Raw genomic sequence first — 19,576 nt, forward strand, 5'->3', positions numbered from 1 at the left:
GAGGGAGCCGGAGCGGAGGGGCGGCTCGCCGGCCAAGCAGAGCCCCCGAGTCGGGCTTGCAAAAGCGGAGGGGCCGGGCGGACTGTGTTCCGACAGCAAGCGCGACTTAGCGTCTGGGAGGTCAGAAATTAACAGCTCTGCTCGGAAAGCGGGAAGGCTGGAGGACAAAGGGAGGGAGAGCTGCTGAGCCCCCTGACAACAGAGCTCAGTTTGGTGGGGAACAAAGGCGCTCGCCAGCGCCATTTCCCCCGCCCATCCCCCAGCCGAAATCCCAAAGGGAACCGGTTCCTGCCAGGGAACTTGCTCGCTCCGCGCAAACACCCAACTCTGCGCTTCTGCGGAGCCAAACCTCCGGCAGCGGATCTGACTCCCTCCCGCTGCCACAGGGCCCCTCCTGAAGTGGATCACCTAAGGAGAAGCGATCTAAGCCTGCCCCTCCTGCCCCCGAGCACCTTGCCTACCCACCCCAGCTAATACGCCAGATCCCCAGCATCACAAGCCTGGCAGGGTGCAAGTAGCCCAGACGAGCCACACCACCCCACAGTGAATCCCGCCCCTAGGAGAGGGGAAGAGAAGGCACACACCAGTCTGACTGTGGCCCCAGCGGTGGGCTGGGGGCAGACATCAGGTCTGACTGCGGCCCCGCCCACCAACTCCAGGTATACACCACAGCACAGGGGAAGTGCCCTGCAGGTCCTCACCACGCCAGGGACTATCCAAAATGACCAAGCGGAAGAACTCCCCTCAGAAGAATCTCCAGGAAATAACAACAGCTAATGAGCTGATCAAAAAGGATTTAAATAATATAACAGAAAGTGAATTTAGAATAATAGTCATAAAATTAATCGCTGGGCTTGAAAACAGTATACAGGACAGCAGAGAATCTCTTGCTACAGAGATCAAGGGACTAAGGAACAGTCACGAGGAGCTGAAAAACGCTTTAAACGAAATGCATAACAAAATGGAAACCACCACAGCTCGGCTTGAAGAGGCAGAGGAGAGAATAGGTGAACTAGAAGATAAAGTTATGGAAAAAGAGGAAGCTGAGAAAAAGAGAGATAAAAAAATCCAGGAGTATGAGGGGAAAATTAGAGAATTAAGTGATACACTAAAAAGAAATAATATACGCATAATTGGTATCCCAGAGGAGGAAGAGAGAGGGAAAGGTGCTGAAGGGGTACTTGAAGAAATCATAGCTGAGAACTTCCCTGAACTGGGGAAGGAAAAAGGCATTGAAATCCAAGAGGCACAGAGAACTCCCTTCAGACGTAACTTGAATCGATCTTCTGCACGACATATCATAGTGAAACTGGCAAAATACAAGGATAAAGAGAAAATTCTGAAAGCAGCAAGGGGTAAACGTGCCCTCACATATAAAGGGAGACCTATAAGACTCGTGACTGATCTCTCTTTTGAAACTTGGCAGGCCAGAAAGAATTGGCACGAGATTTTCAGGGTGCTAGACAGAAAAAATATGCAGCCAAGAATCCTTTATCCAGCAAGTCTGTCATTTAGAATAGAAGGAGAGATAAAGGTCTTCCCAAACAAACAAAAACTGAAGGAATTTGTCACCACTAAACCAGCCCTACAAGAGATCCTAAGGGGGACCCTGTGAGACAAAGTCCCAGAGACATCACTATAAGCATAAAACATACAGACATCACAATGACTCTAAACCCGTATCTTTCTATAATAACACTGAATGTAAATGGATTAAATGCGCCAACCAAAAGACATAGGGTATCAGAATGGATAAAAAAACAAGACCCATCTATTTGCTGTCTACAAGAGACTCATTTTAGACCTGAGGACACCTTTAGATTGAGAGTGAGGGGATGGAGAACTATTTATCATGCGACTGGAAGCCAAAAGAAAGCTGGAGTAGCCATACTTATATCAGACAAACTAGACTTTAAATTAAAGGCTGTAACAAGAGATGAAGAAGGACATTATATAATAGTTACAGGGTCTATCCATCAGGAAGAGCTAACAATTATCAATGTCTATGCACCGAATACCGGAGCCCCCAAATATATAAAACAATTACTCATAAACATAAGCAACCTTATTGATAAGAATGTGGTAATTGCAGGGGACTTTAATACACCACTTACAGAAATGGATAGATCATCTAGACACACGGTCAATAAAGAAACAAGGGCCCTGAATGAGACATTGGATGAGATGGACTTGACAGATATATTTAGAACTCTGCATCCCAAAGCAACAGAATATACTTTCTTCTCGAGTGCACATGGAACATTCTCCAAGATAGATCATATACTGGGTCACAAAACAGCCCTTCATAAGTTTACAAGAATTGAAATTATACCATGCTTACTTTCAGACCACAATGCCATGAAGCTTGAAATCAACCACAGGAAAAAGTCTGGAAAACCTCCAAAAGCATGGAGGTTAAAGAACACCCTACTAACGAATGAGTGGGTCAACCAGGCAATTAGAGAAGAAATTAAAAAATATATGGAAACAAACGAAAATGAAAATACAACAATCCAAACGCTTTGGGACGCAGCAAAGGCAGTCCTGAGAGGAAAATACATTGCAATCCAGGCCTATCTCAAGAAACAAGAAAAATCCCAAATACAAAATCTAACAGCACACCTAAAGGAACTAGAAGCAGAACAGCAAAGGCAGCCTAAGCCCAGCAGAAGAAGAGAAATAATAAAGATCAGAGCAGAAATAAACAATATAGAAACTAAAAAAACTGTAGAGCAGATCAACGAAACCAAGAGTTGGTTTTTTGAAAAAATAAACAAAATTGACAAACCTCTAGCCAGGCTTCTCAAAAAGAAAAGGGAGATGACCCAAATAGATAAAATCATGAATGAAAATGGAATTATTACAACCAATCCCTCAGAGATACAAACAATTATCAGGGAATACTATGAAAACTTATATGCCAACAAATTGGACAACCTGGAAGAAATGGACGAATTCCTGAACACCCACACGCTTCCAAAACTCAATCAGGAGGAAATAGAAAGCTTGAACAGACCCATAACCAGCGAAGAAATTGAATCGGTTATCAAAAATCTCCCAACAAATAAGAGTCCAGGACCAGATGGCTTCCCAGGGGAGTTCTACCAGACGTTTAAAGCAGAGATAATACCTATCCTTCTCAAGCTATTCCAAGAAATAGAAAGGGAAGGAAAACTTCCAGACTCATTCTATGAAGCCAGTATTACTTTGATTCCTAAACCAGACAGAGACCCAGTAAAAAAAGAGAACTACAGGCCAATATCCCTGATGAATATGGATGCAAAAATTCTCAATAAGATACTAGCAAATCGAATTCAACGGCATATAAAAAGAATTATTCACCATGATCAAGTGGGATTCATTCCTGGGATGCAGGGCTGGTTCAACATTCGCAAATCAATCAACGTGATACATCACATTAACAAAAAAAGAGAGAAGAACCATATGATCCTGTCAATCGATGCAGAAAAGGCCTTCGACAAAATCCAGCACCCTTTCTTAATAAAAACCCTTGAGAAAGTCGGGATAGAAGGAACATACTTAAAGATCATAAAAGCCATTTATGAAAAGCCCACAGCTAACATCATCCTCAACGGGGAAAAACTGAAAGCTTTTTCCCTGAGATCAGGAACACGACAAGGATGCCCACTCTCACCGCTGCTGTTTAACATAGTGCTGGAAGTTCTAGCATCAGCAATCAGACAACAAAAGGAAATCAAAGGCATCAAAATTGGCAAAGATGAAGTCAAGCTTTCGCTTTTTGCAGATGACATGATATTATACATGGAAAATCCGATAGACTCCACCAAAAGTCTGCTAGAACTGATACAGGAATTCAGCAAAGTTGCAGGATACAAAATCAATGTACAGAAATCAGTTGCATTCTTATACACTAACAATGAAGCAACAGAAAGACAAATAAAGAAACTGATCCCATTCACAATTGCACCAAGAAGCATAAAATACCTAGGAATAAATCTAACCAAAGATGTAAAGGATCTGTATGCTGAAAACTATAGAAAGCTTCTGAAGGAAATTGAAGAAGATTTAAAGAAATGGAAAGACATTCCCTGCTCATGGATTGGAAAAATAAATATTGTCAAAATGTCAATACTACCCAAAGCTATCTACACATTCAATGCAATCCCAATCAAAATTGCACCAGCATTCTTCTCGAAACTAGAACAAGCAATCCTAAAATTCATATGGAACCACAAAAGGCCCCGAATAGCCAAAGGAATTTTGAAGAAGAAGACCAAAGCAGGAGGCATCACAATCCCAGACTTTAGCCTCTACTACAAAGCTGTCATCATCAAGACAGCATGGTATTGGCACCAAAACAGACACATAGACCAATGGAATAGAATAGAAACCCCAGAACTAGACCCACAAACGTATGGCCAACTCATCTTTGACAAAGCAGGAAAGAACATCCAATGGAAAAAAGACAGCCTCTTTAACAAATGGTGCTGGGAGAACTGGACAGCAACATGCAGAAGGTTGAAACTAGACCACTTTCTCACACCATTCACAAAAATAAACTCAAAATGGATAAAGGACCTAAATGTGAGACAGGAAACCATCAAAACCTTAGAGGAGAAAGCAGGAAAAGACCTCTCTGACCTCAGCCGTAGCAATCTCTTACTCGACACATCCCCAAAGGCAAGGGAATTAAAAGCAAAAGTGAATTACTGGGACCTTATGAAGATAAAAAGCTTCTGCACAGCAAAGGAAACAACCAACAAAACTAAAAGGCAACCAACGGAATGGGAAAAGATATTCGCAAATGACATATCGGACAAAGGGCTAGTATCCAAAATCTATAAAGAGCTCACCAAACTCCACACCCGAAAAACAAATAACCCAGTGAAGAAATGGGCAGAAAACATGAATAGACACTTCTCTAAAGAAGACATCCGGATGGCCAACAGGCACATGAAAAGATGTTCAGCGTCGCTCCTTATCAGGGAAATACAAATCAAAACCACACTCAGGTATCACCTCACGCCAGTCAGAGTGGCCAAAATGAACAAATCAGGAGACTATAGATGCTGGAGAGGATGTGGAGAAACGGGAACCCTCTTGCACTGTTGGTGGGAATGCAAATTGGTGCAGCCGCTCTGGAAAGCAGTGTGGAGGTTCCTCAGAAAATTAAAAATAGACCTACCCTATGACCCAGCAATAGCACTGCTAGGAATTTATCCAAGGGATACAGGAGCACTGATGCATAGGGCCACTTGTACCCCAATGTTCATAGCAGCACTCTCAACAATAGCCAAATTATGGAAAGAGCCTAAATGTCCATCAACTGATGAATGGATAAAGAAATTGTGGTTTATATACACAATGGAATATTACATGGCAATGAGAAAAAATGAAATATGGCCTTTTGTAGCAACGTGGATGGAACTGGAGAGTGTGATGCTAAGTGAAATAAGCCATACAGAGAAAGACAGATACCATATGGTCTCACTCTTATGTGGATCCTGAGAAACTTAACAGGAACCCATGGGGGAGGGGAAGGAAAAAAAAAAAAAAGAGGTTAGAATGGGAGAGAGCCAAAGCATAAGAGACTGTTAAAAACTGAGAACAAACTGAGGGTTGATGGGGGGTGGGAGGGAGGAGAGGGTGGGTGATGGGTATTGAGGAGGGCACCTTTTGGGATGAGCACTGGGTGTTGTATGGAAACCAATTTGTCAATAAATTTCAGAAAAAAATAAAAACAAAAAAAAAAAATAAAATAAAATTAGCTATGCACCAACACTATTGATTAAAATAGACCTAAAGAGCAAATGAAAAATTGAATTATAAATATTAGTATTTACACAGTTGGGTACCTTTCTCACTACTTCTTATGATTATTTCATTAACTTAATATCATCTGGGTTCTTCCATACATTTCTATTCAGCCATAAATAAATACAGCACACAGTTATAACTATATATACACCTGTTAAAGGGTAAGTCAGATTATGTCACTTCTCTGACCTATAAGGCACTACATGATACACCGTCTGTTATTCCCATTATTCTCATCTTTGCTACATGGCCTCCATATTTTTCAACATGCCAGGCACATTCCTGCTCCATGGCTGTAAGAGTTTTCTAGGACTGCCATAATAAATTTCCACAAACCAGGTGGCTGAAAACAACAGAAATTTATTGTCTCACAGTTCTGGAGGCTAGAAGTTAAAATATCAAAGTGTTGGGGTGCCTGAGTGGCTCAGTCACTTAAGCGTTTGACTAGGTTTTGGCTCAGGTCATGATCTCATGGTTCATGGGTTCGAGCCCGTGTCAGGGTCTGCACTGGCAGTGCCAAGCCTGCTTGCGATTCTCTCTCTCCCTCTCTTTCTGCCCCTCCCCCACTTGTGCTCGCTCTCTCTCTTTCTCTGTCTCTCAAAATAAATATGTAAACTTAAAAAAAAATCCAAGTGTTATCAGGGCTATGTTCCCCCTAAATCCTGTAGTGGGGACTCCTTGGCTCTTCCTGGTTTCTAAGGGTAGTTGTCAGTCCTTGGCATTCCTTGGCTTGCAGCTGCATCACACCTCTGACTCTGTCATTACATGGCACTCTTCCTAAATATCTGTGTCTCTGTGTCCTCTTATAAGGGCACCAGTCATTCATATTGGACTGGGCCCACTCTGATGACCTCATCTTAACTTGACTCTATCTGCAAAGTCTCTATTTCCATACAAGGTCAAATTTCACAGGTACCAAGGATTAGGAGTCCAATATATCATTTAGGAGACACAATTCAACCCATAACAATGGCTTTGTCATTGTTCCTTCTGCCTGTAATGCTCTTTCCCCAAATGTCTGCATTGCCACCTTTTCACTTCCTTCTGGTCTTTAACGTCACTTTCTCAGTGAGGTCTTCCTTAGCCACCTTAAGCTGAAATGACAACATCCATCCCCCCGCATTTCCTAGTTCCTTCCACTGCTTTATTTTTCTCTTTAGCATTTGTCATTAGCATAGTATATGTTGTATTTCACTTATTTTTATTGTTCATTTTCTGTCTCCCTTGGTATAATGTAAACATCCACATATGGAAAGCAATCTGTGAAACAGAAATTCATGGTGTTTTTTTTGAGAGAGAGTTAGCATATTCTGCTTCCTGTTGAAAAGTAAAACTCTGGCAACATGTTTTTTCTGGTCCTGGGGCTCCAGGTATAAGACTGACAGCCTCTGTGGAGAAGGGGGTTTACAAAGGACAGAGAAGATAGACTTCCAGAGAATGAGGAAACTCTGGTTTATTACTAACAGACCATGCTTAGTTCCAGAACAGACAGGGCAGGAAAATATTAACTTTCTCCAACAATCAAGAAGCCAAGAAGGAGATTTACTGAGTTGGGACTGAAGGGAAGGAAGATAATGTGTCTTTTTTTTGGCCTCCCTGGATAACTTCAGATCAGGATCTTAATTGAAAAGTAGAACTATTTTCTTTATCTGGTTTTGCCATGGACTGGCTGTGTGACCTTCAGCGACATTTTATCCTTCTCTGGGTCTTCATTTTCTCACCTCAAATGAGGCAGTTGAATTAGTCTCTTCAGTCTCTTCCAACCACACCAGACTGTGTCACCTTAAACTCTAACGTCCATGAAGGTGGGTGACCTCTTGTTTCCCTCCAGGTACCTAGCACCTAGCATAGGGCCTAACATGTAGTAGCACCTAGCACAATAGTGGACCCTCAATACATGCTGGCATAGAACGAATAGATGAGGATTAAACAAATGATCTAGGTAACTTTTGAAGGAGAGGGAAGACAAATCAAGGAATCTCATTCCATGGAGTCATATAGAAGATGTTTCTAATAAACTTGAAATCTTTATTGTAACCAAAAGGCCATTTCCTGAGATTTGTTTGAAATATTCAGAGCACCAGACAGTGGAGTACAAAGTTATTTAAATCAACTCTGTGCCCCTGAGGGCCTTACGGTTTTGTTGGGGAGACAGGAAACACATACCACAGAGGCTAAACAACTACAGAAGGGATCATCCGCAGAGCTTTGGTCAGTGGTACTTAGATTCTAAGAGTTCACGGTTTTCAGGGTTCCTGGAGAAGTCTGAGAGGGAGAGACCAGCTGAGCGACCTCTTGTGGTCTCAGCTCATCCATTCCAGCTTCTGGACACTTTCTGCACGCCAAGCTGACCAAAAAGTGCAGCAGCAGTGGCCCTCATCCACTGTCCTGTATACCCCCTGGAGCCACAGGCAGGTAAAAAACAAACCACCTTCTGCTCTCCTGTCCTGTCCCAGATTCTTTAGTCAAGTCAGAGTTTTGCCCAATTCAGGCCAAGAATTGCTCTGTATCAGCCAACTCCCTGCAAGTCAGCTGACTAATGGTTTTCTATCTTCATCTGAAAACAGCCTAGAAAAGTCTTGAGTTTATGGAGAGTCCCTCTGAGTCACAGCTCAGAAAATCCTCTATATGTCATCCTATTTGATTTTATAAAAGCCGTCAGCTTTTAGAGCAGAGGAGCCGCCTCCCCGTTCTTAAACAAAGTGAATGCGGCTCTGGACCTGGGACAGGCAAGCTTGTCTTCTAGTTCCAGCTGCCTCACTTAGGGACAGTGGGTGTTTGACACGTCACTTCTTTCTGAGCCTTAATTGTCTCCTCTGTAAAGGAAGGGCTGTAACAACACTACAAACACCTTCACTCCACCCCCCCCACCCCCCACGACCACAGGGTTATTCTGAGAATTAAATGAGATCACTTATGTGACATCATTCTGCACTATACAAGTGTACTTCTCTTTATTATCAGATTTCAGCTTTGATGACTCATTTCAGACACAGTTCTCGACATATGTGGCCTTCACTTAGCCCTACCATCAATGATTTCTCCTTCATTTCTTTCTCTTTTTTTCTAGAGAAATTATAAAGCTGGTGCTATGCATACTCCTGATGGAGTCTCCTCTGGTACTTTACTTGACATCATTCGGGCTCCACTCTGCCTTCATAGTGGGACCTACCAGCTGTTACTCCCTCACTCAGACAGTAATTATTCCAGAAGTTTTCTCCCAGCCCACACTATTACCATGCAAACCTGCATATCTAAAATTGGCATGTTTAACAGTTGATCTAGTGTCATGTGGAAACCCAAATAACAATACACAATAAGAGTCAAGAGTCCTGTGTTCCAGAATCAGCATTGTTTTTGATCACCCAGGGAGCTCTGGGCTGTTCAGTTTGATAAACATCTATTCAGGTCAGGGGAGTATGGGGGATGTGGCCTGCTGTGCAGAAAGTCTAAGTTTTGTAGGTCACACAGAGATGTAAACCTCCACTAGGAACAATGTCCTCTACAGTGGCTCACATATACACAAAATAAGGGTAAACAGAGGAGGGGATAATTTAATCAGTCTTTAAGGGTCATAGAGGCACCACTTCAGAGAGGAGGTGACATCTGAGCTGGCCTTTGGAGGAAGGTGAAGGTTTTGTAAGGCCAAGAAGACGTGGAAGGAAGAACATTAAGACATGAACAAAATCAAATGATGGAGAAATGAGAAGAGTTTGGTATGGTCAGAGCATGGGATGTATGGTCTGGAGGGCAAGAAATGAGGCTCAGAGAAGTTGGACTGAGGCTGTGTGGGACCTTGAGTGCCAGGCTTCAACATCTGGGCTGTATTCTCACCAGCCCTTCTTCAGCCAGGGTTCCACAAGAAAACTAAACCCTCTTGGGGTGCCTGGGTGGCTCAGTCGGTTGAGCAGCCAACTTTGGCTCAGGTTATGATCTCACGGTTCATGAGTTTGAGCCCCACATCAGGCTCTGTGCTGACAGCTCGGAGCCTGGAGCATGCTTTGGATTGTGTATCTCCCCTCTCTCTCTGCCCCTCCCCTGCTCACACTCTCTATCTCTCAAAACTGAATAAACATTAAAAAAATTAAAAAGAAAACTAAGCCCTCTTGACCTCAGGCATCCCCTGTACAAATGAATTTCTTCCCTTTGTATTGTTCTTCCCTAGAACAATACCAGTTATGCACCATCCTGGGGAGATAACTGAGAAAACAGTGACTTAAATAATTTTCTGTAGGGGTTGATGGTCACGTGGAAGCCCAGTTGAGAAAGGCTGCTAGGCAATGGCAGGTCATCCAACATGTATAGAAAGCAAGTGACAACCTCACATGTCATAGAAACATGCCTCTGATGACAATGAGAAGAATATTTAGAAAGAGTGCAGGTAGAATAAAATTCTACTGCAGTAATTTGGGGGGGGGGGTGGGGAGTGATGACCAGGGCTCAGGATGATGACAGTAGAAATGGAGGAAAGGGATATCCAAGAGACATCTGGATGCAGAATGGATGGAGTAATTCAGGGCTGCCTTCCCTGGTTTCCCAGCTATGGCATGGAGTTGCTTGCCGTCTGGAGCCTTCCTGAAGAATGAGAAGTTCATCAGCTACCACCCACCATGGGGGTGGTGTGTGCTGACACTAATCTGGACTTTATTGTGCTCTGGTGAACTCTGCACTGCCTGGTAGGCTCTGAGTTAGGACTTTTCTCTTCATACCCATCCCCCTCCTTGCCATGTCAGCCCAGTCCTCACAACTGACCTGCAGCCTAATTCCCTTACTCAGCCCTACATTTCCCTGCTGGGACAGAAGCCTTGCCCTGAACTCCAGACTGCTTGGCTGGGATCCTGACGCTCTGTTTTCCTCTTCCAACCCATTCTTCCAGGGGGCTGGGTCTGCTCCCCGTGCCCTGGTCCCCCATATCCTGCAGCAGTGTTAGTATGGCCAGCTCCAGTGCTGCTTGATCCCAGCTTCCTCCTCCTGCCAGACAGGCCCATGTTGCTGAGGTCCACCATGCCTCCCACTTAAACCCACTCGAGTTCAGATATCACCAAACGTAGTCCAGGACCCGTGAACTCATTTGTAAGATAGGGGGCTATACTAGGTGACTTTTAAGGTAGCTCCCTTCCAACACTAACATCCTGTGTTTCTAAGTAGGCCAACTGTAAAAGAAGTCTGCACTGGCACAGAACAATTGAGGCTGGGAGCAAGTGAGTCAGACTCAGCAAAACTGTCAAGCTAACTGTGAACCCAGGAGATTAGAGTGTAGCACGCCACTGGGCAGACAGCAACTGAGACTCAAACCACAGATTAGCGTACCCAGACAGCTGTGTGGACAAGATGACTGATACCACACCTAGTTTATTAGTCACATTCATGTTCAAGGAATTAACAACGTCATTCTACATCCCCCCAAAAGACAACATTCATTTATGGCCTAAAGCTATTTCCTTTGGTGATTATAACATTACCTTTTGTCATGGTTAGTACTGGTCATTTGGGATGAAATATTAGCCCATTAGTATTTTGCCCATTTCCTAGAAAGAACCATCTGGTAAGTATTCCCTGAGGGTCAAGCTTTACTCTCAAGACTTCCTAAGTTCCTCCAAGATGCTTCTCAGGGTGTGTGAAAGAAAAAACACAGATCTTTGAAGACCTAGGTTTGAATCCCACAGCTACTACCTAGTCATGTGGTTCTGGAAAAGTGAATCTCTTTGAGCTTTGGAAATAGGATAATACCTGCCTTGCAAAATGGTAGCCCTGATTAGAAGTGCCTGGTATGCAGAAGCTTCTCAATAAAGGAGTTCTCCCTTACACCAACCCTGCTGCCTTCCATCTCTTCAGGTCTCTTTGCTCTCAGGATTGTTTCTCCTGGGCTTGCCTAGATTCTTCCTCTCTTTCCCACAGGAGCCTACAAGATTCCTGCCAGTCCACACAAGTTCCTGCTCCAATTTCAGACCTATGGTATGCTGAGTGAGCACCAGTACTTCCTGGAGTAGGGGCTCCCTGCTTCCCCACCCCCGTTAGGGCTGAGCAATCACAGGCCAAGAAAAAAATCTTGGTCAGAAGATGAGATCATAGCTGAAGTCTGTAAGAGCTCCATTGTCTCAGCTCCAGGTCTAATACACTGAAGATGTGAATGTCAGTGCTATAATTTAGTATAGGGCCAGTCAGGAGATTCTGAGAGACTATGCTGAAGTGAGGACATGGGTAAAGTAGGATGTCTTGAAGCTGCTGAGCACAGGATTCAGCTGTGGGACACACATTTTAGGCTGCCTAGGGTCTAACATTCTTGGTTCATCCTTCAAGGGATTCTAATATCAGGGACCAGTACAGACATGGGCTGTAAGAGCCTTTGAGATCATGTAGATCTACTTTCTTTTACACAAATGGAGAAACTGAGGCTAGAGGAAGAAAATTACTTTCCACATACAGAGAAAGGGCCAGAGTGGCATTTGAACCCAGGTCTCCAGATTCTGTGTCCATAACTATGTCTGTTATCCCATTATCCTATGGGGGAAAAAACCCAGTAAATTCTTAAAATTCAACACATTGTGGATACTTAATAAATTGGATTGTTGAATAACATGTGGAGAGAATGTTTGCTAACAGGATTTTAAAGAAGAGAGCATTCACTGATTGACCAAATATTTGTTGAGTGCCAGAAGGTAAGGACTGTGAAGGATATTGAATGTCATGCTTAGGAGTGTGATTTCTACTTTGTAGGCAACTTGAAGCCATCACAGAGTTCAGAAGAGAGGATTGACATGATCAGGTTTGGAGGATCATTCTGGCAGCAGAGGGGAGGATGGACTGGAAGGCGTCAAGAGGGTGCATGAGGAAGTAGGAAGCTTAGAGCAGTCCTGGATGCTTGATGGATGTCCAAAGAAGGGTAGTGGCAAGAGAAGATTAGCATGGCCCCTGCAAAAGGGTGACACAGGAATTTGTGAAGCGTTCCATAATTAAAAAAAAAAAGAAGGGTAATGGCCGTAGAACAGACAGGAAGCAGGAGAGCCAAAGGCCATTTCCTAAATACAGTGAATGGGGCCTGCGGTCAGTGGGATGACAGGTGAGGCCAGGTGGGGCAGAACGCGGGGCCTGAGGCAAGCCAAAGTACTGCTTCTCAAGACCCTAGACCTCTGCCCAGGCTTCCAGGCTACTCAAACAGGCTCCACTCATGGCGGGGCAATGTTTGATGGGCACAGCACTGGGCAGGCTGCAGGCTGCAGGCTGCTAACAGTCATTAATGGCCACTGGGATTCTGATGGTGATAAACTGCAGGCATCTGTTTCTCCAGCAAAGTGCAGCAAAAATGGTTGGCTGTGGCATAGAGATAAGAAGTTCTGTTAGAAGTGTTATTTCCCCAGAGGCTCCCAGTTAAGGGTAACACTTTTTACAGAAAATCTTCTAGTTTCTACACCTTGGCTGGACAATTTCAATTTACTGGTACAGGTAAGTGTCATCCACTACAGCTACAGAGGTTATTTTAACAGTTAATAGCAGTGTCAGGCAGCCTGACTCCAGACTAGTCCTCACTAGCTATATAAGCTGGAGCAAGTTACTAAATCTCTCAGTTTCCTCAAGCATATAATGAGGATCACAGTAGTACCTTTGTGAGGGTTGTTGTCCTCATGACATGAGATAATGCACTTGAAATGCTCAGTACGATGCTTGCCACAGAACAAGCGCTCAGAGTCAGCTATAGTTAATTTTAATAGCTCTACTGAATTATTTTGTAGCATGGAATATATATTTACAAAGACCACTTTTGTAAGTATAAATAAAATTTGTGTTCAACATTTTTAAAAACTTCTTGTTGGGATTTTGTGTTTTAACTAAATTTCAAAGATTCATGGATGAGGAGTGGGACAGAACACTGGATACATTCTATATGTAGATTTTACGAATGTGCAATAAAAGCATTTTTTTTTTGCTTCCCCCAAATTTTGTGTTCAAAAAATGGTTCTGCTATTGATTTTCTGGGTGGCTTTGAGTAAGTCCATTTAACCTTTAAACTTTTTTTACTTCTTTGGCAAAATAAGTGGGCATAGTTTACATGGTTTGAAAAGGCCCTACCAATTCTAAAATAGGTAACTGGAATTATTTTTTCTTTTGCATAGCAACAACAGCAAGTCAAACCCCCGTTTCTAACGAAGGCCTAGAACCCTTCAGAATTATCAGGAATTATTGCCAAGAATCTAACTACCATCTTTACTATGAAATGTACGCTTATTTATCCAGTAGTTTGACAAAGTATAGCTGATCTGGAACATTGGGAAGGTTATTCACAATGTCATAGCTGACAAGCAGAAAACTGGACATGGAACTTGAGTTTTCTTGTGCTTACTCATCTTTGGGGGAAAGTGACCTTTTTTTTTTTTTTAATTCTCTCATTTGTTCATTTTTAGTGTCAAAGTTTCTCTGTGAATGATTTTTGGTGATAAGCTCATCAGTTTGGCAAAGTGCAGGGAATGGGTGGGTAAAGATCATCTTTGGGAGCACACCTTTCAGGTCTAGCCCCAATTGTCCCTACAGCCCTCTCCCACTCCTTTGTTTTCACACATTTTTTTAAAATTTTTTTTTTATTTTTTAAAATTTACATCCAAATTAGTTAGCATATAGTGCAACAATGATTTCAGGAGTAGTTTCCTTAGTTCCCCTTACCCATTTAGCCCATCCCCCCTCTCACAACCCTTCCTGTAACCCTGTTTGTTCGCCATATTTATGAGTCTCTTCTGTTTTATCCCCCTCCCTGTTTTTATATTATTTTTGTTTCCCTTCCCTTATGTTCATCTGTTTTGCCTCTTAAAGTCCTCATATGATGGGGCGCCTGGGTGGCTCAGTCAGTTAAGCGTCAGACTTCAGCTCAGGTCACGATCTCGTGGTCTGTGAGTTCGAGCCCCGCGTCGGGCTCTGGGCTGATGGCTCAGAGCCTGGAGCCTGCTTCTGATTCTGTGTCTCCCTCTCTCTCTGCCCCTCCCCCATTCATGCTCTGTCTCTCTCTGTCTCAAAAATAAATAAACGTTAAAAAAAATTTTTTTAATTAAAAAAAAGTCCTCATATGAGGGAAGTCATATGATTTTTGTCTTTCTCTGACTGACTAATTTCGCTTAGCATAATACCGTCCAGTTCCATCTATGTAGTTGCAAATGGCAAGATTTCATTCTTTTCGATTGTTGAGTAATACTCCATTATATATATATATATATATATATATATATATATATGCCACATCTTCTTTATCCATTCATCCATCGATGGACATTTGGGCTCTTTCCATACTTTGGCTATTGTTGATAGCGCTGCTATAAACATGGGGGTGCATGTGTCCCTTCAAAACAGCACACCTGTATCCCATGGATAAATGCTTAGTAGTGTAGTTCTGTTTTTACTTTTTTGAGGAACCTCCATACTGTTTTCCAGAGTGGCTGCATCAGCTTGCATTCCCATGTTTTCACACATTCTGATACAACCAGACTGACCTCGGCTGTTTCCTCAGATCCTGTGTGTTCACTGCTTCATATTTTACTAATGCTGCTCTCAACCTGGAAACCTTTCTTTCCTTTTCCCTGAATTCTTCCTCCACTCTCACTGCCAACATTTATATGTTCAAATCCTCCCCATCCTTCAAGGCTTAGTAATGTTATGTCTCTACAAAGTCTGGGTAATCTTTCTCCAAGGATGCATTGAATATCTCCATCAGCTGAGCTCCCAGAACTGAGATATGAGCTTCTGATGTACACCTCTCAGATGCTCCTGGCACCCACAATAGCACAGTGGTTGTGCACAGGAACTGCAGTCACACCACTTGAGTTCAAATCCCTACTGGAGCCTTAGCTGTGTGTGATCTTGGGCAATTTATACGCCTCTCCATGTCTCAGTTTCCTCATTTGTAAAATGGAGCTAATGGGAGCACCTACTTCATAAGGGTTTTGTTAGGTTTAAATGAGCCAGTACATTCCTAGCAGCACTATTGCTGGGTCATAGGGTAGATGCATAGGGGTACTTGTACCCCAATGTTTATAGCAGCATTTCAACAATAGCCAAATTATAGAAAGAACCTAAATGTCCATCAACTGATGAATGGATAAAGAAGATGTGGTTTATATATACAATGGAATAGTACTTGGCAATGAGAAAGAATGAAATCTGGCCATTTGTAGTAACATGGATGGAACTGGAGGGTATTATGCTAAGTAAAATAAGTCAGTCAGAGAAAGACACATACCATATATTTTGACTCATATGTGGATCCTGAGAAACTTAACAGAAGACCATGGGGGAGAGGAAGGTGGGGGAAAAACATTACAGAGAGGGAGGAGGCAAACTATAAGAGACTCTTAAACACTGAGAACAAACTGAGGATTGATGGGAGTGGGGGTAGGGGACTGGGGAAAGTGGGTGATGGGCATTGAGGAGGGCACCTGTTGGGATAGGCACTGGGTATTGTATGGAAACCAATTTGACAACAAATTATATTTAATATAAAAATAATAAATGAGTCAGTACATGTAAAGCATTTAGAATAGTGCCTTGCCCACAGTCAGTGTTTAATAAATGCTAGCTATTGTTACTTTCTCCTTCTACCTTATTTTATACGTATAACATCACTAATGTTGCTTCCTTGACTCTCAACTCCTTGAGAGCAGGATGATTTGTGTCTGTTAATTTTTTGTAGCTCTTTTTATGCCTAGAACTTAGCACACAAAGCTAGTTATCTGACAGATTTTAGAAAACTTAGGCCTAAGTCTTTCCTACCGTTTTATCCCTAATATTCACAAGGTGACTTTAACCACGGAATAAGCGATTCCATGAATTAAAGAAGTTTGTTGTAATTAAATGTCAAATTGGACATTAGACTAAATAAACAGTCTGTAGTCAGTTGCATGCTAATGCATGTGGAAGGCCAAGGCCTTTTAAAGAATATTACATGTGGTCTGCAACTATTTGACCCAGGGCCCCCAGCTCCTGGCCCTGGTTCCATTCCACTGCACTAAGCAGCCAGATTCGATTACCTTTGCTTCCCATGGCCGTGGGTCAGCCTGGCCCCAGCTGGCCATGCACAGCAATGACCAAGGCCACCACAGAGTGCAGTTCACTTTGCAGGAAGCAGCCTCACCCATGATCCATAGACAGATTGGTGAACAAATATGTACTAAACGAAAACATCATGTATTACTCGTGTGGGACAAAGTTCAGTTGTAGTCAAGACTACAGGTCCAATTCAGATCTGTTTTTGAGATATTTTCCACATCTTTTCCAGATATTTTTCACATTTTTGCAGAGACACTTCTTGGTCTGTGATCATGGATTGGTGCCAAACAGCAGTTTACCCAACACTGTGATTCATTTATTTGTTTACTATACACTGTTTGACTTTTCTCATATTTGCCTTTGGCTGAGGACACTCAGCATGTGCTTTACATGTCTAAGCAGTCAGGCTTTTTAGTATTTTTGGATCTTAATAAAAAATTGGTTCTCCAACCTGCCTCTATAATCTGGGAATACAGCCAAAGGTAACAAAAACACTAATGTGAAAAGATACCTACACCCCCATGTTCATGGAGGCATTATTTACAATAGCCAAGATATGGAAACAACCTAAGTGTCCATCAGTGGATGGATGGATAAAGAAGTTGTGGTATCTATATACAATGCAATATTATTCAGCTGTAAAAAAAACCCAGGAGATTCTACCATTTGCGACAACATGGATAGACCTTGAAGGCACTATGCTAAGTGAAATAAGTCAGACAGAGAAAGACAACTATTACATGATCTCACTTATATGTGGAATTGAGAAAAAAATGCAAAAAAAACCCCATAAAATAATAAAAGAAGATCAGACTTGTTAGCAGACGCAGGGGGTTGGTAGGGAGAATTAGAGGAAAGTGGTCAAAGGGTACAGACTTCCAGCTATAAGATAAAGAAGTACTAGGGATGTAATGCATCACATGGTGACTGTAGCTAACCCTGTCAGATCACACACAGGAAAGCTGTTCAGGGTATAAATCCTAAGAGTTCTCGTCATGAGGAGATAACTTGTTCCCCTTTATTCTTTTCTTCATACTGTATCTATATGAGAAGACAGATGATAGTTTAGCTTACTGTGGTCATCATTTCACAATATATGTAAATCAAACCATCATGCTGTGCACCCTAAACTTATACAATGATGAATGGCAATTATTTCTCAGTAAAACTAGAAAAAAATTCAGACCAAAGGCTAGGATTTTTCTAATAATAAGTCAGGGACCACTCATTTTCTTTTTAGCGAGTATTAACTTCAATTGAGTCCTTCTCTTCTGTGAAATTGCACATTAGTGCTAAAACATAATTCGGGTCAAGTATAATATCAGCTGCTGCTGTGTCATTAATAGTTCCAAGTTCATGAATAAGAGCCATACAAAGTAGCACAGGCTCAAAGAAATGGGTCTGGAGAAATGAGGCCAGACAGGGCCCAAAGAAATCAAGATATAAAATGCTGCCTTCTCTCTGCTGTCAGAAGCAGCATTGCCTTCCTCACAACTAACCTTAGCTCGAGGGGGTACTGAAAGTCTCAAAAGTTGGTTCTCCACCCTGACTCTTACGTTTGCTGTTCTTAACTCTAGAATGGCATTTCATTGGCAGAAGTTTGTTCTAGAGACTTCGGTCCATTCCTTTACTAATTCATTCATCCATGCAATGTTTATTAGCGCCACTATGTGCAGGATCTGGGGAAAGAAAAGCGAGTAGGACAGAGCTTTTTGTCCAGTATGAAGGCAAAAATAGGGATATGGTTAAAACTCTATATGTTTGAGAAGTGTTATGATAGAGCTTTATGAATGGGGCTGCGGGAGAAGTAGGAAGTAACCCCAGAGACAGGGAGTTCATAGAAAACCATGAGTGAAGGAATGATGAGGTCACATACCTCACAGAGGACAGGTAAAGTGAGGAAAGACAATGTTGAGTACAGATACCTCTGACAGGTGAATGCTTTAAGCTGGCTGGTGCTTACGAACAAGTAAAATGTGCAGCAGCCTTTCAGGTTCACAAGGTCACACCATCCAAAAGCTGGGCAGAATTTATCCCACAAGCTAAGAGTTGATAGGGAAGTGAGTGAGAATAGACAGACTGGGACCTGGGCCCCTGAAGGGGGTGTGTGAAGAGGGCTCTTGGTTTGGAGGAACAACTTAGGGCACTGGGTCCAGAGTTGGAGGTGTCCTGAGACTGGCACTGAAAAAGGCAGTCAGAAAATGCCAAACAAACTTTGCCTATTTGGTAATTTGGGGGAAAGTGGACACTGGCTTAGTTGTGTGCAGTGAGGTCCCAGATGGAAGCCATAAGTTAAATCTGGATTAATGTGGTTTATTTGATTAAAATAGGCAAAGCATATGTTTGTCTTCAGGGCTAGAAGACTTGTTGAAGTCTCCAGTTCTAATCATTCCTGTCCCTGCACTGTAACCCCAAGTAGCACATGCTCTTCCTTCTACTCAGAGTATCTCTGCACCCTCTTCTTTTTTGCTCTTCAAGGCTTAAACAAGTGTCCCCTACTTCCCTGATGGCTGTTGAGTATGCCTGCTTCAAGCTCCCATAGAAATCAGTACATCTCTCTCACTGGGTTAGCACCCATCACACTGGATTGTCCCTGTCTGTTGACTTTCCTGTCTCTGCCTCTGCCAGGCTATGAGCTTTCTGAGGGCAGAGACTACCTTCCATCTCTATCCCCAGGACATAGCCAGACTAGAACAGTAGCTGCTGATGTATTTCTGTGGTTCTGTGGATGGACACATGGATGGATGAGCTG

At 42.6% G+C, this 19,576-nt stretch overlaps 1 pseudogene; it reads left to right on the forward strand.

Annotated features, from left to right (window-relative positions):
* The first annotated feature begins 12,690 nt into the window (after positions 1–12,690).
* On the forward strand, positions 12,691–12,756 carry LOC122484551 (annotated as a pseudogene).
* The last annotated feature ends 6,820 nt before the right edge of the window (positions 12,757–19,576 follow it).

Source organism: Prionailurus bengalensis, chromosome D1 (assembly GCF_016509475.1).
Source record: "Prionailurus bengalensis isolate Pbe53 chromosome D1, Fcat_Pben_1.1_paternal_pri, whole genome shotgun sequence".
In the NCBI taxonomy this organism is placed as follows: Eukaryota; Metazoa; Chordata; class Mammalia; order Carnivora; family Felidae; genus Prionailurus; species Prionailurus bengalensis.